This window comes from Ambystoma mexicanum, chromosome 3p, assembly GCF_040938575.1.
Source record: "Ambystoma mexicanum isolate Mex_15411 chromosome 3p, UKY_AmexF1_1, whole genome shotgun sequence".
Taxonomy (NCBI): domain Eukaryota; kingdom Metazoa; phylum Chordata; class Amphibia; order Caudata; family Ambystomatidae; genus Ambystoma; species Ambystoma mexicanum.
In genome coordinates this window covers 667,388,883-667,414,017 of record NC_090925.1, presented here as the reverse complement: position 1 = coordinate 667,414,017, position 25,135 = coordinate 667,388,883, and the positions used below count along the sequence as shown (strand labels likewise).

The 25,135-nt window shown below is 44.3% G+C and overlaps 1 protein-coding gene across 3 annotated transcripts in view; it reads right to left on the bottom strand.

Moving 5' to 3' along the window:
• Window positions 1-25,135, bottom strand: part of LOC138579585 (pancreatic secretory trypsin inhibitor-like) — a 593,125-nt gene that overhangs the window by 132,905 nt on the left and 435,085 nt on the right. The gene's annotated exons all lie outside the window — the stretch shown is intronic.

Below are 25,135 nucleotides of genomic sequence, written 5' to 3'. Positions count from 1 at the left end.
AGAGAATGTGCCAGTTATTAAAAATGATGCGTACCAATATCTCCAAAACCTATACTGTGGATACGTCTCAGTGACCTTCAATTTCATCTTAGCGTGTGAGAAATCGTTTCACGGGTGGTATATCTTTACAGTTACCCAATGAGTGACTTCTATTACAAACTAGGTGGGAAAAATTACAATGCAAATCTATATTTGTTTTTACACTTATGCATATTATTAGGCATCAACATGCTAATCTGGTGGGGTCTCATATTCATATTTACATCCCACTAAGGTCCCATTATCACCATTGTATTCTATATACTATATCCTGGTTTTGCCTTTATACAATTATGTTTGAGTCACAAGTCTGAATAGTTTTATCAGTGAGTTACCTCAACTGATTTTGATGTACCGGGCCAGCATGGTTCTTCCATTTAGCTTTGTGTGGCAAATGGAAAACAAAGACAAAGGGATGAACCGTGCTAGCCAAGTGAGATCAAGATCCAAGAAATGGGTTCCTCTCAGGAGTTTGAGCAACAGTGTTTTTTCATTGATCTATGCATGCACACAGTGAATATTTAACCATATATTATTTTCACAAGTACTCTGCCTTGTAGTCTACATCCATAGTGAGAGGGCCTCCTTCTGGATGAATTGGAACACCCAATGTTCATTGCTTAGTTTGTTAGTTAATTAGTTGAAAGTATAAGGGACAGAAATAGGTTTAGACACAGGACATTTTACTTTACGGATATCCTGACTGGGTCCTTAGTATTTTTGTTGAGGCAGGGTCACCCCTCACAGTAAGTAGGGCAAGATAGCTTTTCCTTTCCTTTTGGTGTAGTAAATATAGGTTTATACCAACCAATATCCCGCCTCTTTGTCAGATTAGTACTTCTGCCCCCTACAAGGAGAGCTTGGTAAATCCTGGTCTCAATTCAGATGCCACAGAAGACAACAAAGAAGGGGAGAAGCAAGCCACATGAGCTCTCCTTGTTCCTTCAAACCCAACACCTCTTCCTAACATCCCTGAATCTGCACTGTGCCATAACTGATCTGATGCAGCGGGACCTTTATTTGGGCAAAGTGCTCAGTGAAGCCCAACTTAAATGTTTATCTCATGGTACACTGCAAGAAAACCTTGAGCCGCACTGCCTTTAAATTGATAATTATAATGTTCATGTACAACCATTGTTTAGTCATTGTCTCTTTCACTGGGAAAGAGGTAACAATAATAAACAACTGCATAGAAACTGTACCTTTCCATGGACCTGCCAATTACATTCTCTCATATAGGACATGTGAGAAAGTTCTTTGACATCTTCTCATTGTTCCTATTCTTGTTTATAGGTGTGTGGTGGACATTCTCAATGTCAGCTTCAAAATCGGGCTCTTTCACTGGGCAAGAGGTAAAAATAATAAACAAATGCAGAGATACTGTTCCTTTCCACGGACTTGCCAATTGCTTTCTCCCGTATAGAACATGTGAGCAAGTTCATATACATTATGTATACCTCTACATTCTCAATGTCACCATCACAATCAGATGGCATCTCTATGCCTTTAAATACTTGTGAAATTAACCATGCAACAACAAGTCTAAAGTCCATTACCATCACCGCAGTATTTTCTGGTACACCGTAAATGTTCAGGTTGTTAGACAGTAAAATGATCTTCTGGTACTCTTCCTGCATTTCTATTTTCCCACTCTGGCTGACATAGGCCCAGAATTGTTCTCAAGTATCCTGATTGAGCTCTCTTCACTGTTCAATCATATCTAATGGGCTCCAGCAGCATCTGATTGGACTCATTTAATTGCTGCCAGACTGGACAAACAACTCCATCATGGAGATCATTGGAGCCTTAATAGATTCCTGGGTAGCTTTTGTAGCTCTCTATAAAGCTCAAATAAAAGCATCTTTCAAGACTCTTCTTGACCTACTTCTGAATGCATCTGTATTGGCTTCCTGTGTCTCTTCAGTGACTTCTATCATGTAGGTGTTTACTTCAGCCACCTTCGCTCAGGGCTCTTGTTGGAGACCAATCGGTAATGGTGTGGCAATAATGCTGGTACTTTTGAGCTTGTACAAGCAAGAACATTACAGGAAGATCATGCATCAGAATGAGGTTGGCCAATTTCAGGAGTCAAAGCTGCAGGGATATTCAAGTAATTCATGATCCACGCCCCTACTCCTGAGGGTTGTAAGATGGGTGGACCCTCTGGATCTGGTATAGCGTTTATGACTAGCATTGGCATCATGCTCCTAAATTGTGTGCATTTAGAGATTTATTTCAGTCTTCTCAGTCCAAGTTTGGTGGGTCAGTTTAGAATGTGAGTTATGGCTGCTACATTAAGATCAACTTGTAGTAACAATAACAAGTGAGTGCACTGTGGAAAGGTTCATTTGAACCCTCACTGCTGATAGACAGATAATTTGTAACTAAGGTTAAAGGGCTAACATCTGCCAGGGTGGTCACAATGCTGTTCCTGCCACTTTTCTTGCTAACGTACCTCTCCTTAACTTGACAGGAGGTCTCCCCTGTATTGTTTCTTACCAATGCTGCAGACCCTTAACTAGTTGCCAGAGCTTCAGTATCTTGATTTTTCTTTCCTCCTCTCTCCCTTTCTTTCCCCTTTCCTTCCCTTAAGATCATCCAAAGTATTATATTGGAAATTCTATTAGATCAGAGGCTGCTGAGATAGCCATAATGAGTAGAGTTCTTACCTTGCCCATTATTGTTGAATTCCTGAGAATGTCTCTTTTCCACCTGCATCTCTTACCAAAAATGTTTCCTCGCCCACTGGCAATCAGCTGGGTATACGTCTAATCTGACACATTAGCTCGTTACCACAGCCCCTGCCGGCCTACTCCATGCTTAAGATTGTAGTGCTTCTGAACCCGAACATCCTATAAAATGAGGTAACAGTATCTGATCTGGATGGGGATGCAGATATTACTCATACATCAATAATCAGACCGACTCAGGAAGTTGGCAAATCTCACACTGTTTTATTAACAATTCTCTGTAACAGGGAGTACAACAGGTATAAACGGATGCCACTCAAGCAATCTCAACAATTCTCAGGAAAAAACATTATTTTATTGCAAATTCTCTTTATCACTGACATCATACTATGTGGCAAAAATAAGAAAACCTAAGCTGGATAGTGGTTGGCTTAAAAGGAACATCTCAGAATACTTTCTATGGGGGAGTGGACTGGGATTGGGTATCTAATGTCAGGTGGACAGCTACGCCCACCCCTACTGCAAGTCATATTCTGTGTCATAAAAATACACATTTCATTGGCTTTCAAACTGTAGGGCTCCTCACTACGTGTCCCTCAACGATTGGTTGACACACTTGTACCCTTCTAGAATATTCCACTCGCTAGCAGCACACAAGCTGGTACCCCAGTTTATGGAGGGTTGGCTTGGTCATGCCTCCCCACCCAAATAGCCCAACATCCATCATCTCTCCTACTGTCTGCCATTGAATTGGTCCTTTGAACTCGGGCCTGCAAGTATCACTGTGCCTGAGAATAGAAGGGAGTGTGAGCATGGTCTCATATTTTGGTCTCGGTGCAGCTCTCCCAGTCTATTCTCATCTTGACCATGTGACAAGAGACCGTGTTTTGAGCTCCTTCTATGCAATTAATGCTATTAAATGAATAAAACCTGGCGCCTCTAGTATTTTTCCATTACATGTCAGCTTGTCTCGCTTCCCGTGTTCATTGTATCTTCTCAAATAGATAAACAGGTTCTTGACGGCCCCAACTCTTGACACTGGGCCAGCCCAGCCATCTTGAATATTCCTGTATCGTCAGCTGTTTTCTCATACTGCGCCACACTTTCAGCCCTTCTCGTTCTTGGGTTCCAAGTTGGTTAAAATGCGTCATGGAACATCCAGATTCTATACAAATTTATATACATTGGCAGCATCGCCTGCAGTCTATTCACTACGTATAGCCAGCCTATGATTACTTAGTCTACTTGTGTTTCAGCATCTGTACAGTTATAAAACGGTTTGCATTTTCTTCAGTGCTTTTGTTCGTGCAATCTTCATTCTTGCACAAGAAGTGTTGCTCAATGCTTTCTTTCCAAATCAGAATCTATAAGGTCTATATACTCTCTTCTTCGTCATCTCTTCTTGGTGCGTCATTTCTAACTCATGTGAAATTACCAGACTCTTGCCTTTACCATTTTACACTTCTTCAAGAACCTCCTTCAGGAGGCTGTCTTTTCTCCACGGGTACACGATATAGGACTTTCTCAATGGGTACATTTTTTTGTGGATTCTTCGTCGTATAGACACTAATACTGCCATTGTGCATGTCGCAACTTCTGGCCTCCAATATATAGGCAAAATGGGGTAGAGGCACTTGGCTCCACCTCTAACCTTCAACTGCTTCACAGGGGCCTTGCCTTGTGTGACAGCAGCTTGTCAGATCCATGAACATTGGAAATCCACTGCTGCAAAATGCCTTTTTCTTCCGTGCTCAAAAAAGGCTCAAGATCCAGCAGGTCAAATCCCCACCATGTAGACTCACAGTCTCCGTGATCTGGCAAAGTATCTCATTAGGTAGGCACCAAGATGAAGCAGACAGACGGCGACAGGAACCCGATTACCATTAAAAAAATATCTCGCTGACTCATGGGCTGATTACTTGTCAGCAATATGTTGTGAGGTTTGATGTGTGTTAACATGGGGGAACAGCACAGCCATGGGAACAAACATGAATGTTGACTTCACTCACAGTGCATTTTTGACAAATGATTCTCAGAGAAAGCCTTTTCTTACCTGTATGAGACTCGTGGATGCTCATGCAGGCCCACATTGATAAATAATGAAAAATACACTTTGGTTCTATTTTCTTGAAACTAAAGGTTCAAACTTCTACATCACTCTCCTAATGGCCTGCTGTGATGTTGAAAGTCCCGAATTGCACCTATGAGAAGAGTATCCTAAACATTTTGCATTGTGTGATGGTTAACCTTCCTTTCTCCATAATGAATCCTCATTTTAGGCCTCATAAGGGATGAAAATCCTTTGTGTAACCTTGAGAGCTCCTTGATGTCTCAGGGCTTATGTTTCTAAAAGGCATGCTGTAACTTGAGCATGGTAGGTAGGGTAGACCTTTTTTATTAGTTGCAGAACATTTTGCAATATCATAATGGGGTACAGCCTCCAATACCCCAGGGTTCCCTACTAGGAACCCCATGTGTGAAATCCAGGCAAAAATCCAACAACCTTGCATTGGGTATTATATTAAGGAATGGGAGAGGAATGGGCCCTTCCTGGTCAAGCCTGTTTCGCTGAGTAACAACTACAGAGTCAGGATCAGATCTGGCCATATTGATGAATGGTCTCTTCATTCTTGGCTGTAATTTAGATCAAAGTGAAAGCCTAGGTAGATGCTTGGGAACGGTTCAGTGTGGCAGCCTCAGCATATTGGGAGGTTCAATAAAAAATGCAATGGCCCTGTGATTGGACACATAATTCTACACTCAATTTTCCTTTTTAGCCCAAAGGCCTGAACCCTTAGCTTGCCACAAATAGGAACGTTCCCCGAAGCACAGTGGAAGAAGTCAACCCACGATGAATCTTGTGCAATCTCTCCCTATAACACTTTCAAGATCCTTGTTCTGCATGCTATTTGTGATGTCATCTGTGAAGTTGTTTCTTGGTTTTAATAGTGGATGGATTGGCTGAGAGCTGTGGTTGCATAGCTTACCAGAACTGATGAATGTTTTCACTTTTACATTTTAAGATGCAACCATATTAACCTTTAACAAAGCTTTTTAACTGAGTTTCACAAGTGTTTTTAGGGCAACCTAACCACAATGTCTCTTGTCACACCTGGCCTCAGGAAGACACCAACTCTCGAAGATGGTTCAATGTTTTTAAGTGTTATCATGATGTCCAACTAAGCGATGTCCCTACGCTCTCATCTCCCTTATGTCTCCCTCCACCCTAGACCAGACTTTCTTAAATCCCAGTATTTTCACAAGAGATCAGTAATCCTTACTGTGTAAGAACTGGCTGACTAGAGGCAAGGCCTTAAAGGGAACTACCGTATCACTCTTAATTCATCCAGGTTCTTCTAGGTTAAGGTTCACTTTGAGTCTAACAAGAAGAAAGGGTTCAAGAAGTGATGTCTTCCATAAATCTAGATGTGTCTCTGTCTTTACCCCTCATGCTCGTGTATGACTGACCCTGATTTTCTTTCCTTTGTTTCCCTTCCTCTTACACCCCTCCCTTTTCACCAGTCCACTCTCCCCTTTCTCTCAATTTCTCTCCCTCTCTCAGCCCTCTGATGTTCTTACATATACTGCTACTCACCTTCTACTACTCTCCACTCTCCTCCCACTACTATCAACTACATTATCCCTCTCCCTCCACTACTCTCCTTCCCAGTACTCTTCACTACAATTCCCTCCCACTGCACTCTACTGCTCTCCACTACACTCTCCTCCCACCTCTCCCTACTAGACTCTCCTCCCACTACTTCCTCCACCCCTCTCCTCCCAAGGCTCTCAAATACACGGCACTACACCTCCCTCTCTCACTCAGTTACTCCTGCTATGCTTGCACGTAACCTCAGTCACTCCCTTCTTTCACCATGTATGCACCCCACACACAAATACCACTTTCTCTCACCAACAAATACCTCGTTTTGCACACAGACTCTGTCATTTTCTTCCACACTGAGCTCCACAGTTCTTCCTACAACAGGTCCGCTGTCCTCACTTCTCCAGCCTTGACTACAGCTGAACAACCCCCACTGAACCTTTCTTCCCCTGTTCCTTTATTCTCCTCCCCTCATTTCCCCTCGTGCTCAGCTGGTTCCCCAGGCCAATATCTGCCTTGCTTTTCCCTATGGGTTGGGTTATACAGATGGGAAATAAGAATGCACCCTTAATCCCGCCTCCTTTGTGAACACAGGTTGCCATTGTTCCACAATAGCAGAAAGGTATGGGCAAAAAATGTTGTCAGTGTAAACTGAACAAATTGACTCCTGGTCCAATGCAAGCATTGTTCTGCTCACTGTATGCTTGCCTCCGTCTCTCCCACAAGTGGCTTTCAGGCACTTGTCTTCACTGCAAGGGGTTCTGGATGTGGAAGTCCTGCAACAAAAGAGCGAGTACACTGGCCAGCATTGTAATAGGTAGGTATTATTCTTATCATTATGGTATTTATTGTATGGGATGATTATAAGTGGAACTCAACAATTTTAACCAGATTCATGGGGATGGGCAGAAACGGGTCCCTCCTCACAGCATCAGCCCATTTCTGGGGTAGAATTGGCTCTGACAAAAATCCTGGTAAGCCTCCTGCCCCATATTTAGAGGAGTCCCATTCCCCATCCCTTCTTGACAAGGTTAGATCCCTGATCCTGTATCATTGCATTTCAAAGGTTTTTATTACAGCAAAATCGTTTTAACAATTTCTCTATGCACATAATACGTTTTGGTGGTGCAATATGTCTAACACAGTTATCTTCTCTAACGATATATATTGAGTCTGCAAACAGTTGTGCATAGTCATAGCAACTATCAGTGCAGGTCATATCAAAAGTACTATAATGGACAGGGGAGTTTAGTATTACTTTTTTTTAATACTGTTAATACTGTTCATGCATGCAAGTTTACGTAATGCAGAAATATTTTTAAAATACATAAATAAAAAGATATAACATGCTCTGTTTTCAAAACCGTTTTGAAAACACTTATTTACATTACATATAAAATAATGTACTGCATATTTATTTAGACGATGGATATTCAAAACATATACATGATAATCATATTTTTCAAGAACACTGCAGTGTTATATAAAAGGTCTCTTGCAATCATGTGCCCTAAGAACAGGGGTCTGACAAATTGAATGGTTAAGGCCTTGGAAGTCCCTCTCACAATCCTCTGCCCATTTGACTTTCTTTGGCTTCTTAGTGGTTGTGAGGGCAATCAGAGCGTCAGCTATAGTTCCATACTCTGCAATCAAGGTTCTGTAATACCCCAGTGAGGCCTAGAAAAGCTCTCACCTCAGCTTGGGTTTTGGGGGTTGTCCAGTCTTGTACAGTCTGCAATTTGCTGGAAAGAAGCAGCGTCTTTCCCCCACAAACCTTATGCCCCAGGTAGCCTACTGAACCCTGACTAATCTGGCATTTGGTAGGCTTTATGGTCAGGGGAGCCTACTGAAGAGCCTGATACATGTTCTTCCCAAGCAGAGCTGAAAACTGCTATATCGTCGAAATAAGTAATTCAGAAATCATTAAAGTGATTCAGGACGTGATTGACTAACCTTTGAAAAGTTGCAGGTGCATTCTTTCAGCCAAAGGCCATTACCCTTAACTGATAAAGTACCTCATGTGTTCAGAATGCTGTCTTCTCCTTGGCATTTACTGTCAGGGATATTTGCCAATACCGTGCAGTATGGTCAATGATGCTAAGGTACTTGGCAGAATCTACCTTCCCTGCTAACTCATCAGTTTGTTAAAGGGAATGTGCATCTGTCTTGGTAACAGCACAAACAGCTCTGAAGTCCACACAGAAACCCACATCAGAGGTTCCTGCTTTTGGTACAAGACCACAGGACTGAACCAAGGACTACTGGAGGGCTCTATCACCCCTAGATCCAGCATTGTGTTGACCTGAATCATAATGTAGCATTGTACTTGGTCTGAGCGCAACTATAACTCCTATACATTGTAGGTCGGCCAACTCCAGTGACACAGTGAACTCAGATGGCACCTGAGGGATATATGTGTGACGAATTAGATTCCACTTCAGAGGAGTAAAAGAATGAGTAGGGGTAAAATGGCCCACTTGGCACTTACATTTCTACAAATCAAAACACAATGCAATTATAAAGGTAACACAGGGACAATCGAGCGATATACCTCCTTCGCCTTCTGTGGTAATTCAGGCCAAGGGAAGCCTGGACTCTCAAGAGGGGTGTGAAGGTGAAACACTAGTGACCTAAACAATAAAGTATCACAGTCCAAAACAAAGGAAATGTCCAATCATGGTTCTACATAATTATAAACATTTTCATAAAATATGCCAACTGCACATAGAACGAAAAGAGATTACCATACAAAAACCCACCCCAAAGGAAAGAACAGAGAATATGCAACAGAGTGGAGACAGTAGCACTCAGAGTGTAGTTTCAGGAATGGTAGGCAAGATACTACCATAAATCGAAATTTGCTTGAAACCAAGAGTGATCATGATCCAACCTCTAGGGTCGACGTGGACTGTGGGGACAGTTCAGTGTCAACAGTTTCTGAATTCAGGTCTTGGTGGGCTGATTCATCAGACCCAATTTTGAATGATGATGCAAGCTGATCAATCTCACTTCAGGCACATAGGATTGTGGAGGCCCTGGCAGCAAGCAATCTTCGAGTATGGCCAAATGTGTTTGCTCTATGCAGCTATACAGATGTGGTTCAATGATGCAGGTCGGGGCAGTCCCAACAACCTTTTACAGTTGGCCAGACTGAGTTAGGTTTTGGCAGTTGGGGGGGTGATGCTCCAGAGGTTCAAGTCAGCGTGTCACGTTCTTTGAAGTGGTGATCGAGAGTGCGTCAATGTGTGATGAATGATGAGGCCGTTCTAGGGCTAGCTGGACTAAGCCGTGGTTGTAACCTATGGTTAGGGTCGGCGAGTGACCCTCTGGTGATTTGTTAGTGTTCCAACATTGAGCAGCTGCTTCAGTCCAAGCAGGTGATGTGCTGTGCTAGAACACCATACAGTGTCAGGTGGGTTTAGAAGCAGTGCAATACTTTGTCTGGTTGGAGGAACGCAGACACCAGCACCAGTGCCTTCCTTTTGTTCAGGATGCAGGGAACACAAAGCAACCGGTTCGGTGAAATAGAACAAGACACTTTGGCTAGTCTGGTCCTCCAGTTGCTGTGAGGCCTTTGTAAAGTACTCAAGGACAGGATGCTTCCATTCAGGGTCTGCTCCCATAGTTTTAGGAGATGTTTCTTGGACAGCTCCTTCTTCACCTCAGGCTGAGGGCTTTGGAAAGTGTAACTGCCCCAAAGGATGTCCAAATGAGAATATTCAGAATGTCTCGTCAGCCTTATAGAATCCTTGAGGAACTGAGGAATTCTGTTGAGTTGAGGAGGTGAGAGAAACCTTCTTTTAAAGATACAAGTCATCAGTTGATTGGTCTAAAGCTAACCTTCTTTAGGGAACCAATCCCTGCATGGAGTGGACTTCGTCCTTTTGAGGTCACACCCAAAGTGCTTTGCTCCATAAGAAGTGGGGGAGACAGGAAAGGGGAAGAGAGAGAGAGGGAGAAACAAGATGTTGGAAGGCTTCTTCCAGTGAACAGAACACTCCTGCCTATCCTACTCCCTCCCCCTTCCCTCCTACTAACAACAAATACGTTAGACATGCAGGATCCAGGTATGTGGCTACTCCTCCTGATTGGGTGTGTGCTTCTTTGATACCTGGGCCATGGACAGCTGCCTGCTGTGCTTCTGTCTCTGAGGGATGGGGTTACCAGCCCTCACAAAGAGAATAAAAGATGGGCTGGATCTGCTTATTTTTTGCCCTTCCATGTTATAGTATTGGCCTGCCTGACCCTAATACACATTCACTTCCACAGCAGAGATGACTCATTGGAGCTCACATGTGCGATGTCAATTAGGAGGTGTCAGCAATGATCATAGTAGCACCATGCACTATGCCAAAACTCAGGCATAGCTTATTCTTAGAGTTTGCCCTGCCAACAGCATAGGATACACATGAACATCATAGTTTGGGTAAACAGGGTGTATCTTAAATGTCGCCTCTGTGCTGCAATGACTTTGCTTTTGCTGCAGTGGTCGAGTGGGCATCTTGTGACCTTTGAACCTGCACCATGAGCAGGATGGGTGCTGCAGATCAGGCTTCTGATGCAGCAAGGCACAAGTGCACTATGCCTTTTGGCATAGAACAGCGGCAAAGGATGATCTGGATAGAAGGTTACCCTTTTGGAAAAAGAATCACCTGCATCATGTTGTGCCAGGGCTTTGCAACCTTGCCAAATAGCAATTCCTCACAGTACTGCAAAGGAACCCCAGGCAATATTTTGCCATGTTCATCTGTTGCATCCTAGATGGAGTTGCACCCACAGAGAAAAGGACGGAGCTTGGGAACAATGTTGTGTTTTGAAAAGAGACCTATTTTCTCAAATCTCATCATATTACCCAGAAGCCGTATTTATGGAGCCCTCCAGAACAGAAAGCCATAGTTACAAATGCATGCATTCCTTGTAAAAAAAAGGCTCCTTCCCACATTTGATTTAGAAATGTAATTTGCAAGTACAGTATCTACAAGAAATCACCTCCAGTGTAGTCCTTATGCAGCAAACAATATGGCTGCAGACATCTGTGTACTGTGTACCAGTAAAGAGTTGCACATATCTTTGCTTCTCAACACAGTACGTTGAGAGAGCCACAGGTTGTCAACCGGAAAGTGCCTGGTACTAGAGATAATGGAGTCACAAATGAGCTTCAATTTTTTCTATGATTGTTGGCAGGTGTGTACTGTGAACCAAAACAGGCAACAGAAACAATTTTCAAAGTGTCCCCATATTGCAAATGTTCAGCAAGCCCAACCCTTTTCCTATGGGAACATTTGGAAATAAAATAGGTTACCATACAAAAAGGCCCAGGGTGCAGAGCCCTATTGGAAAATCTCCAGAGTTCGCTATAGGCCAGTCCACCCCTGACAGTAGAAGGTACACCACATTGCTGTATGATTGCAGGCAACACTGTGTTCATTACGGATAATGGTGCCACCTAGGGATAGTGTGCCCTTTTCTATAAACTGCTCAGACGACGCTTTACAACACCATCAGCACTTTCCTATACTGAAAGACAGGTAAAATGACTAAATCTGCTTTAAGAATGAAAGTTGTGCGCACCACTAGCCCTGCATAGACTGAGAGGTGCCCTTTATAAAAAATAAACTATTTTCTGTAGATGATATCAATTCCCTTGATGTATTCAACTAGTGTTGCAGGAGTTTATGTATCATACATATACACTTCAAACAATTATTTGTTTCCTCTTTTGGTCTATTCCCAGTGTGTACCCTTCCTGCCAGGGGTGGACTGGCCTATAGGAAATTCTGGAGATTTCCTGGTAGGACTCTTCACCCTGGGCCTCTTTTGTGCGGTATTTCCACATTTTCTCAAAGGGTTAGGCTTGCATAAAATTTGTAATTTGGGGCCACTTCGAAAAAGAAATTCCAGGGCCTCTTTTGGTTCCGAGTCCATCCATGCTTCCTGCAACCTAATGAGCAATGCGGTGCGGCGAACCTCCAAGTCTTGCAGGCCAGGCAGCTGGAACTGAATATGTATTCATATTGGAAATTGCTGCAATAACTCACAGAACCCACAGGCACATATTACTGGTGCGTGAACTCGCCCACGAGTCCCAGGGGAACAAGTGGACACAGTCCTGTTCAGCAGGTTAATCAGAGAGACTAAATCACTTGGAGTGATTTGGTGTGATGTGGAAGGCATAGGAGCCATACATAAGATAAATAATCACGTTCAATGTATGGCTTGTTTCAGGCTTTGGAAGCAGGAGTTGACAGGACATACTCATGACTTGCATTTTAGAGATTCTAGGCTAGATTCTGGAGGTGTTTGGCGGTATTTCCTGAAAGTGTGCTATATTTCATGGCTTTTAGTTTCTATTTTCTCATTTGTGTCTGCGTGTGTGTTTATTACACCCCTTTGTCGGGGGGGATTCTGCCGGGGTCGGCCGGGCCGTCCGCAGACCTCCGGGCAGGGAGGCCCCAACTCCTCCCGTGTATATCTCGGATCGAGACAGAGTATGAGGCACACACAAGGAGCAAGGCAACTTCTGTCGTTTATTATGCAAACGGCAGGGATGGGTCAAGGAGCGCACGCGTTCGTCCTGACACACACACAATAGTGGGGCTCGCAGGCCCTTTTTACTACATTATGACGCGCTACTTGCGTCATTCCAAAAAGTTACCAAAAGAACCTATCGCCACTCTTGATTGGTTGCTCGAGTGGTGGGGTTAGTATAGTACGCCTATAGAGAATGATATTAGTGGTTAAGGTGTAGTCAGGTGGTATATCTGGGTTGTCCCTACAATTAGATACATAAGAATTGTTACATGAAGACCCCTGAGGATTGGCTAACGTTACTGACGTCTGAGATAAGAACCTCATGTTCTGATTGGTGCATCCGTGAGCTCCCCAGCCTGGGACCACCGTTGTTCCCAGCACACGGTGCACCTGTGGTTGCAACAGTGTTTCAATATGGGTACGTGCAGGCAATGTGAGGATTTATTCATAGGTGGGAGACTGACCGTTCCCACTGTAGCAGGTGTCCATTGAGCCTTTCAAGTGTGTCGGCCTGCGTCTCGTAGCGAGGTACCCAGACGCCTTTTCTCTCCTGGGTTTTGGCATCTCGTCAGGTTCGGCTTGGTCACGTGGGGAGGGACCGTGTTTGAGGCATAATTCTGCACAATTAATATTGTTTTTCCACTGTATGTCTGGTTTAATTTGCAGATATGATTTTAACATTGGTACGTGGAGTGCGAGGTTGCAACATCGTGCCTTTGAAGATTTGTTTCTTGACTGTGGGTTTGCAACAGTACGACCTTGGCTAGTTGCTCCACTGGGTTCTTTCTGCAGGCTCAGCAACCTGACTTTTGCTTTGTTAATGTCCACGGGAACTCTTGCTTGAGGCCTACTTGGGCCTGGTGCACGAGTAATCCATTTAGTGCATGGATGCTTTAGGTTATAGTGGCATACAGTTTCATGGCCAGTATCGTGTTTCCATTATATCTCTCATGATGGTAACGGGTTTCAAGAGAAGCGTGAGCAAGCGTTATAAATGAGCTCATGGTGCGTCTTGCATTTCTGCATTCTGAAAGCCTATGTAAAAATAATAAAGATGCACGTCCGTGAATAAGCCTGTCGCCTACGTCAGAGCACTGAGTATGTTCTTCGTGTAGATTGGTGTGGAAATGTTCAGCGTGTATAATAGTTCAGCGGTGCTTCCCGTTATCTAGGTCGTCATGGCATCTCTAACGATGTGTAGATTTCAGTCTAGTTGGTCCGTGCCGCAGGTGTCGGCATGGCCAGTGCGGGCTGTTGGGCAGGCAGATGGACACATCCGTATGTTTCTGTACCAGGGTATTTGGTCATCTGGTAAATGGGCAAACTCTTCTCGTGGCGGGTGTCTGGGCCGCGACCCTCTAGGCCAAGCGCGAGAGGTGAAGGACGGGAGTCTGGTTTTCCATTCTCCCACTTCAGTCCCCCCTCTGGTCGACTTGTCGACCACAAACATATCCTTCTCGTTATCTCCTCTTACTCTCCATATCTTGGTTATCCCTCCGAGATGTCCATAATGGTTTACGTGATCTTCAAATGACCAATACATGTATTCGCATGTTCCTCCAGGAGTACAGTACACCCATCTTCCTATGTAGCTCCTAGGGTTCCTTGGGTTCTCGATCTTCACTGATGGTGGGTCTAGATGATTGGCGATGATTTGGGTGCGCAACTTCTCCCTTTCGTGTATTATCACACCTGTGTGCTGGCCGTCATCTGCTGGCATCAAGGGGTGCATTCCCACCATTTCCAGCAACTCATCAGTTGAGCGCGCCTTCCGGGCTTTCCAAAATCTAATTATTATCAGTGCAGCTCCAGCCAAAATAGCACATCCCACTATTATTTTCAGTCCATCTGACAGCCAAGATGGCATCCATGACCATAATAGTGAAAACCAGCTTTTATCCTTGTTTACGCCGTTACTCTCGTCCATCATTTTGGAGTGCATCTGGGCCAATTGTGAAACTGCTTCTGTTAGTGTACCATTGTCGGCATCGTTGGCAGGTATGAACGTGCAGCATGATTGTCCTATCTTTGCACAAACTCCTCCTTCCATTGCTGTGAGAAGGTCCAATACATATCTGTTCTGTAGTGCTACCATCCTTACAGCTCGCAGCTCCTCTTTAATTGCGTTAAACCCATTTACTGTCGAATTTATGGTCATCATTAGTTCCCATCTGGTTATTTGCAGCCATTTTGCGTTTGCGTATGCCTGCAGTCCCGGATGTATTATTGAGGAGAAGAACATTGCTGCTCTGCTGAATAGTCTGTGTTCTGGCGGTATTGATGTTAGTTCCGTTTCCGACCTTCCCCACAGATAATTTCCTGTTAATGGCTCTCCTTGTCTTTTTCTCCTGTTTAGGACAGTATCATTGCTGTTGGTCCTGTTTTCTTGCTCCTTCTGGAGTGGTGCAGATCTCTTTCTTCTCCTGTCTCCTTCATCCATTTTCGGAAATTTCGCCACATCGACATGCTTCTTAGGTACCACTAGTGATGGTACATTGACGTGTACCATTGTGCACACACCACTCCACAGGGGAGGCAGTGTATGATATGCCTTTTCTCCGCAGGCCCAATAATGGTCCATTATTACTGCTGTTCCCGCTCCCCCCTCAGGTAACTCCATCACACTTGCACAATTGGTGTTATATCCCACGTCCACCTCTCCTTTATGCTGGTAACATACTTTGGGCGCAGTCAATGGTAATATAGTTATCGGGTCTTCATCTTCTTCTACCCACGTGAGCATTGGTACGTACTTGATCCATGTCGTCCAACATCGATGATTGTGTGTCTCGATGGTTGAGATAGTTTCTTTTGTTACCATGTTGCTGCCAACCACTCCTATCTCCCAGCTGGTACCCAGGAACACCTTTCCTGTTATCGTCAGTAATGGCCTCTCCCAGCATCCTTGTTTACCCGGAACTTCCGTGGCGTACCAATCACATGGTAGATACTGCAGTGTTACCTTCTTTGTTTCTCCTTTTTCAGGGCCACTTGTTATGTATCTGAATGCTTCAGCATGTAAACTGGTCTTGTGATAACTCAGATAGGTCTTGAGGAAGTTGTTTTCATATGGGTATGAGTCTCGTGTTTTCCATGTCATGTGCACTACTGTTCCTTGGAATCTTCCTTTCGTTTGGAACAGGGCCAAATATATTATGCACTGTGCTGTTTTTTCATCTATTTCTGTGGCAACAAATGTTCGTGAAGCGCTCATGGCGTATGGTATTAATGAGCAAACGTAACAGCTATCCTCAGTTGTCTGCTTACCAATGCGGGTCATGTGCTGGTACCATATGTTGTTTGTGACGTGTGCTGAATCTTGTACATAATTATCAATACCTTTATTGTCTGAGTATGTGCTGCGTTTAACTTTATTTCGCTTTTGTTCATTGTTACTGTTACCACCTGACGTAACACCTGTTGCAGCAGGGAGGTGGGGTACATTAGGTTTGGGTGCAGCAAAAAAACTCATAGCATAGCTGTACTGCCATACAGAGGCAGCCAAAACTCCGGTGATCATAAAAATCCCTATTATTTTTATTACATATGCTAACCTCACCGACATTTTTGCTCTTACCTTGCTGCAGTCCTGGCAGCGTATTCTTGCGACATTAAAGTTGCCCGCCTAAAAATTCTCAAAAGGTGCTTGTTATTAAATGTTAGTTTTGTTTCATTAAGCTCTCCCTATCAAATAGTCATTCAGTGCCCAGGTGAAGAGTTGCTCCCACGCTACTCTAAGTGATCGGTCTCTCAAGACCGGCAAGTATGGGCGGAGGTGGGGCATGTAATTTTCTATGGCCAGGAGGAAGGCCGTGTAGTATACACGTACCCTTTTCTTTTTTAAGTATGTTGGCCTTTTTATTTCGTATACAAATTGGTGTGACAATTCTTCTGGGTAACTATCGTCTGGCAGCACCATCTACGCCTGCACACTGAATTTGTTAGATAACTTTTCTTAACAATACAATATTACGCAGCTCCTGTATGTGCGAGAGAAAAAGAGAACATTCACGTGTTTACATGTGTATTGGTGCAAGCGAAGTCCTTAGTTTTTATTACAATTGTATTTAGTAGTCAATGGGGGGGGGGTTTGCTCAGATGGTGGGAGCAGTTTTACTCTTTGAACGTGTGACCATGGGGTGGGCAGTGTGGGGATCACCCCCTTCTTCGTCCGTTATTCTCTCCGAGGGGACAATTGGGTCGTTGTCTGTGGTTGTATTTTCTTCCGCTGCCGGGGATGTTGTTGGCGTTTTTCCAATGGACCTGTCGTTGGCGCTGGGGCGGGTCTGCAGTTTGTAGATTTTTACATCATGCAGGTGGTTCCACGCACGCTTATCCTTTAGTTTTACTGCTCTTGTTGATACGTCCTCTACTAAATGGGGGCCAGTGAACCTCTGCTGGTTCCACCTTCTATTAAAATTTCGAAGTAGTACGTGGTCACCTTTGGCAAGTTGGCACAAGTTCTCCTTTCCCAATTCTGTATTTTCGTCTATTTCTTGGTTGCTGGTGGACCCGCCCCGTGTGCGCTCGAGCTGTTGAGACACAAACACAACGCTAGTAATCAAAGAAGACACATATTGATACATTTCATCACCTAACACATTCGCAGAACTTTCTTGGTCGGTGAATGCCCTTGACGTTGGTGTTAGGGGAAGGCGCATTTGGCGTCCAGTAACCACCTCGTGTGGGGTGAGGTGGTGGTCGGACCCTGGCCTGTTTCTAAGTTCGAACAGTGCTAACGGAAGGCAATACAACCAACTTTTCTTTGTTGTTTGCTGTATTTTAGCAATTGCCTCCTTCAATAGGCCATTCAGGCGTTCACATACACCATTGGCCTGTGGGTGGTACGCACATGCAAATTTGTGTTTAATGTTCAGTAGGGATGTGATATGCTGGAACATTTCATTTGCGAAATGGGGTCCGTTGTCTGATCTTAACACCTCGCACACTCCCCACCTGGGGAATACCTCCCTTACTATAAATTTGGCTGCTCTAAACGCATCAGGGTGTGAACAGGGCCCTGCTTCGATCCACCTAGAAAATGGGCATACTACTACTATCATGTATCTATTGCCTTGACAAATGTTGATCATATCAACATAGTCAATGTGGAGGTGCCGAAAAGGTCCTTCTGGTCGGGGTATGGTACCTCTTATCACCTTTAAAGTATGACCGGCCGTGAACTGTTGACATGTAAGGCAATTGCTGATAAAATTTGACACATGGGATGTTAACTCGGGACAGAACCAATCTTCTCTAATTCGTGCTGCTATTATTTCTTTGCCTGTATGGGCAGGGTGATGTAATTGGTTCAAGGCGGTATTTAACAATGCCAATGGTATTACAACTTTCCCAGTGCCACCCTGGCGCCATAGTGCGTCGGTTGGTGACATTGTGCATCCTCTTTTCACCCATACTTCTTTTTCGGCCATTGGTGCAGCCGCTTGTAACTCCATAATCTGGGTGGCTGGGAGATGGGTGTACCCTTCTTTTATTAACATCTCCCTCGCTATTCCCCTCCCTCTCCCTCTCTGTGAGTCTGTGGGGTTCCATATCTCACCAAAATATGCAGCATATTTTGCATGTGCGTCTGCTGCTGCATTTCCTTTTGATATATAGTCTTCTCCATTGGTGTGTGCTGTGCATTTTACTAGGGCTAGTTCTTGGGGATCGTTTATTACTTCAATTAGTTCAGCCAACAAGAGGGCATGTTGTACTGGAGTGCCGTCAGCTCTCCTAAACCCTCTTCTTCTCCACTTTGATAGCCCTGAGTGGACAGTGGATGTAACATATGCACTGTCGGAATATATAGTAACTTTTTTATTAAAACTTTCCTTTAGTGCCAATATGAGTGCAACCAGTTCCGCCGCTTGAGCAGAGTAATGCTGTGGTAATTGTACACACTTAATAGCCACACACACTGGCGCTTCCATCATTTGTACTACTGCTGCCCCAGTCCTCCTTATCCCGTCTCCTTGATCAATAGTTGATGACCCATCAATAAACAAAAGCTCACCTCCCTCTAGTGCGTTTTCTTCAACTTTCCTAGTACATGAGTACATCTCAGTTACTTGGGTGCAGTCGTGGGCGTAATCTCCCTCTTCAATTACTTCTGCTAGGAACCTTGCAGGGTTAACCGTGCTACATCTAACAATTGCCAGTTCAGCTTTGGACAAAATAATCTCATAACCTGTTGCCCTCTGTGTCGTCAGTGTGGACTTAGGTTTATTCAATATCGCAAATAGTGCATGTTCTACAAATAGTGTAGTTGGACACCCCATAGTTATTGATGATGCTTTTTCTACTGCAAATGCAGCTGCAGCAAGACCTTGTTCGCAAGAGAATTGTCCTAACATTATTGGATCTAAGTGACCGCTGTAAAATGCTACTGGTTTATAGCCCATGCTAGTCTTTTGGGCCAATACTGCTTTCATTACTGCTGAGTCGCAATGTGAAAATATAAAAAATCGTCGCTCATAGTCTGGGGATGCTAGTACTGGAGCAGTTGATATTGCTTCTTTTAATTCATCAAATGCCTCCTTCATTTCCATAGTCCATCCCAACTTTTTCTCCCCTTTATTTGCTTCCTTCAAACCCTCAAGCAGGGGTCCTATGTAAGAGCTGTAATCAAATACCCATGCTCTACAGTAGTTGCACAGTCCCAGAAATTGCTGCAGTTCTCTTACAGTCTGTGGCACGGGAGTGCCTGATATTGCCTGTGCTCTTTGTGGTGCAATCCTTCTTCCATATTGTGATATCAGTTGGCCAATGTAAAGTACCTGTTCCTGACAGTATTGTATCTTTTCCATGTCTACCTTGTACCCCTTTTCAGCCAATATCGTCAACATTTTTAATGAGTCCTCTCTACATTTATCTTCATTTGTACTGCAAATTATTATGTCATCCACATACTGTAACACTGTGCTTTCCAACTCAACGTTACCCAAATCCATCTGTATTACCCTATTGAAAATTGAAGGTGATTCACAATATCCCTGTGGTAATCTGGTATGTTTCCACTTCCTATTTCGGTAAGTGAAGCTTGTCAAGTCTTGTGAGTCTGGGTGTAATGGTATTGAGAAAAAAGCATTTTTAAGGTCAATCACTGTAAACCGTGATGCTTCTGCTGGAATGCCACACAAAATTGTGGCCGGGTTTGCTGTTACTGGATACTCTGCTTCTACTATGTTGTTCAACGGTCTGAGGTCCTGTATGAACCGCCAAGACCCTCCTTTAGCCTTGCGCACCGGGTACACAGCTGTGTTGCATGGGGATTCTGAGGGGACCAATATGCCATTGTTTATAAGGGCTGTTATGGTTTCGTATATGCCCTCATCTGCCTCTCTTGACAATGGGTATTGTTTTACTCTTGGTAGTATGGCACCCTTTTTTAATTTTATCCTTACACCCCCTATGCTTTTAATGCATCCTACATCATAAGGGCTAATAGTCCATAATGATTTTGGCACCTTTGACATATCTTCTTTAAAAAATGGGACTGGTGTGCCAGCGGGTGCCTCAAGTGCCATTGCAATTTTCTGTGCCACTTGTTTGTGAGCCACTGTTAGCCACATTTCTACACTCATCATAAACACCATTTCATTTTCCTCCTTTTCTTCTGAAAACAACTCTTCATCTGACACCTGGGTCAGCCTACATCCTTCTGCTAGTGCTATCACCGCCCTCCATGCTCTCCCTTCTTTATCTTGGGCGTGCACAGCAACATAATCAGCTGTTGCAATAATGCTCTCAATGTCCACTGCAATGACCTTCCCTTCCAGTTCATTAGCTGGTGTTTCTGGTCGGAATAGATAGGCTGCTGGTCTCCTCCATATTTTCCCTCCTATCCCTGGCATCCATGCAAATGCCATGTCTGTTCCGTACTGGAATAGCTCGCCGTCTACCGGCTCCGCCCTGATCGCTATCTGTCCACAGTATGCTTGCAAAATCTGTCGTGCTGCAAGCATGTTAATCCCTGGAGTAGAGCAAATTATGCCATCCTCTGTAAAGGAGATCGTCATATTTAATCTGTTCATTATGTCCCTCCCCAGTATGTTTACTGGTGAGGCACTATAATACAAAAGTGGTACTGACAGATCGTAATCTCCAATAGATAGCGGAACGTTATCAGTAAATGGAACCAACCCTTTAGCCCCAGAAAACCCTTGTGTGTTCATGGCTTCGCCTGACATCTTAAACTTACCTTCCCTTATGCAAGACCGGGTCGCCCCGGTGTCAACAAGGAATGATAATTTTTTGTCACCTATCGTTACCTCTATGCGTGGCTCCTCCGCACTATTAGGTGTTACTGACAGGATGGGACACACCAAGGCCGTCTGTGGGCTGTCCTATTGGGGGTACAATGACTGGCCATTCCCTGTGTAAGGGTTGTGCCCCAACACCGTCACCCCACCCAATTGCGTTCGTTCAGGTTGTGGTGGTGGTTGTATTAACGCTGCACCAGTTACTTGTGGCAGGTATTGTTTTATTTGTTGTTGTGGTAGGGAATAGTGTTGGTCACTCCCTTGTGGTGACATCTGCTGTGGTTGTATGCCCTGCTGTTCTTGTGATGTCCTATGTTGTGCTTGTTCGTTCCATGCTGGTGTTCCTGGCCTGACCCTGCATGTACGTGACATGTGTCCTAATAGTCCGCAGCTCCAACACACGGGTGGTTCCCTGTTTTGCCATGGGAAGTTCCCTGTGTTGTCCTGGTATACTGGTTGCCCTGTCTGGTAGTTATTTCTGAGTCCCCCAGCCTGTTGTTTGGTATTATATCCGTATCCTCTTCCCCTCATAAACCCTCCTCTCCCTCTATTATAATTATAATACCCAGCTCCTTGCATTGGGTACCCTCCTCCCATGTTCTGTGCGTGTGATTGCAGAGGCAGCACTTGCTCTATTACCTCTTGTGGAGGCGCTATTTGAGTTGGATTTTGTGCAGCCACTACTTGCGTTGGGCTTTGGGCCATTGGTGTTGGCGCAGTTATTAGTGCCCCTTCCATGGTATATTTAGTAAGTTTTTTCTGTACTAATTTGGCCTCTTCTGTTTTCCTGTCCTCTTCCTTTTGTTTCATTTTTCCTTGCCATGTTCTACAGTGATGTACTATAGTCAGTTGTATTTCCGGCCATGGTTTTGCTTCCATCCCCACTACTTTCTTTAATTGTCTCTGAACTCCTTCTGGGAGCCCTTGTACTAGTATATGATAAAATATGGCTGGTGTTTTGTCCCATTGTTCTCTAGTTTCCATGCGCCACTTCTCTTGAATATCCTGGATATAATCAACAGGATCCTCGTTCTCACCCATCTTACGGGAAGTAATGGCTCCTATGTCTGATGTGTCTGGGTACTGCACTCTTAGTGCCTGCCATAGCGCATGTCTGCAGTTTGCAAATGGTGCCCCATCATGCGATGTGTTTGTTATTGTTACCCCATGGAATCCCGCTCTTTTCCAAATGTCATCCGCTCTATCCCCTAATATTGATATTAACAGGCCCTTAACATCTCCCACTGCTAGTTTCTGTCCTGCGGTGTGTTTTTCCATTTCATATATCCATTTACCCGCACCTCCACTTAATGATGGGAGCCTACATTTTATGTTTTCCTTATCCGTATGTTTCCAAGGTACATATTGTGGTCTAACCCCTCCTCTCTCCAGCAGTGGCATTACATTCTGTCTTGTGTCATCCTTTATGCTCCATGATGTTAACTCTTCACACCCCTCCTCTTCCCCCATTCCTTTTACTACTTCAAATCCTTCCTTACTACCTCTTCTCCTACCTCCCTCTTCTTCCTTTCCCCTTTTTTCATCCTTTCCTGTGTTCAATATTGTCACGTCTGTTTGCCTGTCTTGCCTGCGACTAGGGAGGTCCCTAAGCCGACATGCATAAGGTGTAACTTCGTCCATGAAGGGTGCGAGCTTTATTCTGTGCAGAGAGCGTGCAGTTGTTGAACATGTGGGGTGTGGCGTTAGAGAGCGTGATGGTGATGTGGGCGGCGTGTGTTGGTTGGTGAGCGTCGGTGGCGTGTGTTCGTTAGTTTGTGTTTCTCCCATTCTTTTCACTTCCTCCTTACTTCTCTCCAGCTCCTCCCATCTTCTACTCACCCATGGCGAATCTATGTTTGTTCTAGTGAGGTATAGCTTATCTAAGCTTTCCCTTTCACTCTTCCTTCCATCCTCACTACAAAAATCATTCATAAATTGCGCCCCCCACTCTGCCTTTTTTCCTTTTATTGTTACAGTTTTTAAGTCTATTAGGTCTCCCTCTTCCTTTCCGTTGTTACCACCTGTTCCCCCTAGTGCTGACGTTGTTGCTACCTCTCTATTTTTATATACTTCTCCCCATCTTTCACTCTCCCTCTTACTCTCCTCTCTCTCCCCTTCACTCCTCTCCTCCATCTCCCTACTATTTTCCTCTCTTTTCCTTTTTAATTCCTCCATTACTTCGTTGCTCATCTCTTCCAATATCCTTTCATCCTCTCTCCTCCTTTCCCATTTCACCCTTTCTCTTTCTACTATACTCTCTATTACCTTCCCCTCTTCATATTTTTTAGCTGTCTCTGATATTATCCTCCTCCTCCATATTTCCATTTCCTTTTCATTTTCTTCTTCTTCCTTCTTCTTCTCCCTCATCACTACTCTTGATACCCTTTCTGCTGCTGCTTTTACCCTTACAGCTTCCCTCTTTCTCTCCTCACTTTGCTCCCTTAATTTTTCCAATTCGTCCTTATCTTCTTTCCTTTTCCTCACTCTCTCTCTTTCCTCCCCCTCAAGTTGTTTTATCAGTTCATTCTGCTCATCCCTTAGTTTAGCTAATCTTTCCTCCAAAATCTCTTCCTTCTGCCGTAGCAGCTCCTCTCCCCTCATTTCACTCTCTCTTTCACTATCCTCGTTTGTTCTCTTTACCGCCTCCCTTTCCTCTCCAGTTAGTGATCCTCGTAATTTCAACAATATCTGTGCAGCTACCCACTCATCGTTTCCTATCTCTACAGTCTGCTCTTCTCTCCTCCCGTCCCCCATTGGTATCTTTCCATGAGCCACATATGGTGGAGGGCTGTATGCCGGGTTTGAGTATCCTTCAGCCGCCCTTAACTGTCCTTTTATTTCTCCTAATTCTCTTAAAGGGTACAACCCTCCCCCCTCTGTTTTCACTCCCGGTGTTAAGGGTATCTCATTGCTCGGTTCCTGTTTTATGTCAGCTAATTTATCAACCTTTCCTCCACCCAGTTTTTCATTCCCCATATTCTTTGTTCCTTCACTCTCCTTTTCCCCATCCGTTCCTTCTTTCTTAATCTCCTTTTCTTCCGGTGTTTCCCCCATAGTGAACATTCCATTTGGTCCTGGTCTAGACCCCTGGAACATCCTCCATAAGTTAAACACCTCCACATGGTTTGCCAACTTCTTCCCCTTGTATGTATTGTGCAGATGGTTTAATAGTGAATGTTGGGCATATGGGTCAAAGCTACCATTAGGCGGCCATGGTGTCAACATTTTGTTGTCCGTCCCCTGGGTCCACTCTATGCTGTACTTAATTAACTTCTCCCTATGTGGTGGCAGTGTGGTGCATATATGTTGTAGTGGGGTAGTGAGGGTATTCCCCCACCCTCCCAACCCTCTCCCGTATGACATACTAGCGCACCCTTTCTTACCCTTCCCCTTGCTACCAGTTTGCAACATACAACCTTTTATTGCTTACCTTGCCCCGCAAGTGTGGGGACTTACGACAATCCTTTGACAATTTATACAATGATAATAATCACAAAAAAAAAAAATTATAAAACAAATATATTTATGATGTTATATTATATTCCTTCCCCTACGGCCCCCTGCGGCCGAAGCGCACGCAGCCCCCTGCAGCTGCGTACCCCTTACGACGATCTTACACAGTCGTCCTTTTTCCCCGTTCTCCTCCCACCTTTACACTTGCCGTGGCCGGCGTTCTCCGTGCGCAGCCACGCCCCCTTCCCCTTCTCCTCTTTGATCCACTCGTTTATCGTTTATCTCCGTGTCCGCTCCTTTATCATGTTTCTCTTCCCCACCAATGTCAAACCCAAAGCTTCTTGTGTTCACGATATCTTACTAAATCCCTACTGGTGACGTCACCTATTTCTTCGAACTACTGGTATATTCGTGTTATGTTCTTTAAATTCAAAATACACTTGCAATCTACCCCGCTAACCCTACAGCTGTCTTCCTGTCTCTCCTGGAACAAGGTAATCTCATCAATACTATAACCGGACTGCGCACGCTGCGTCGCCTCGCGTGTGATACGC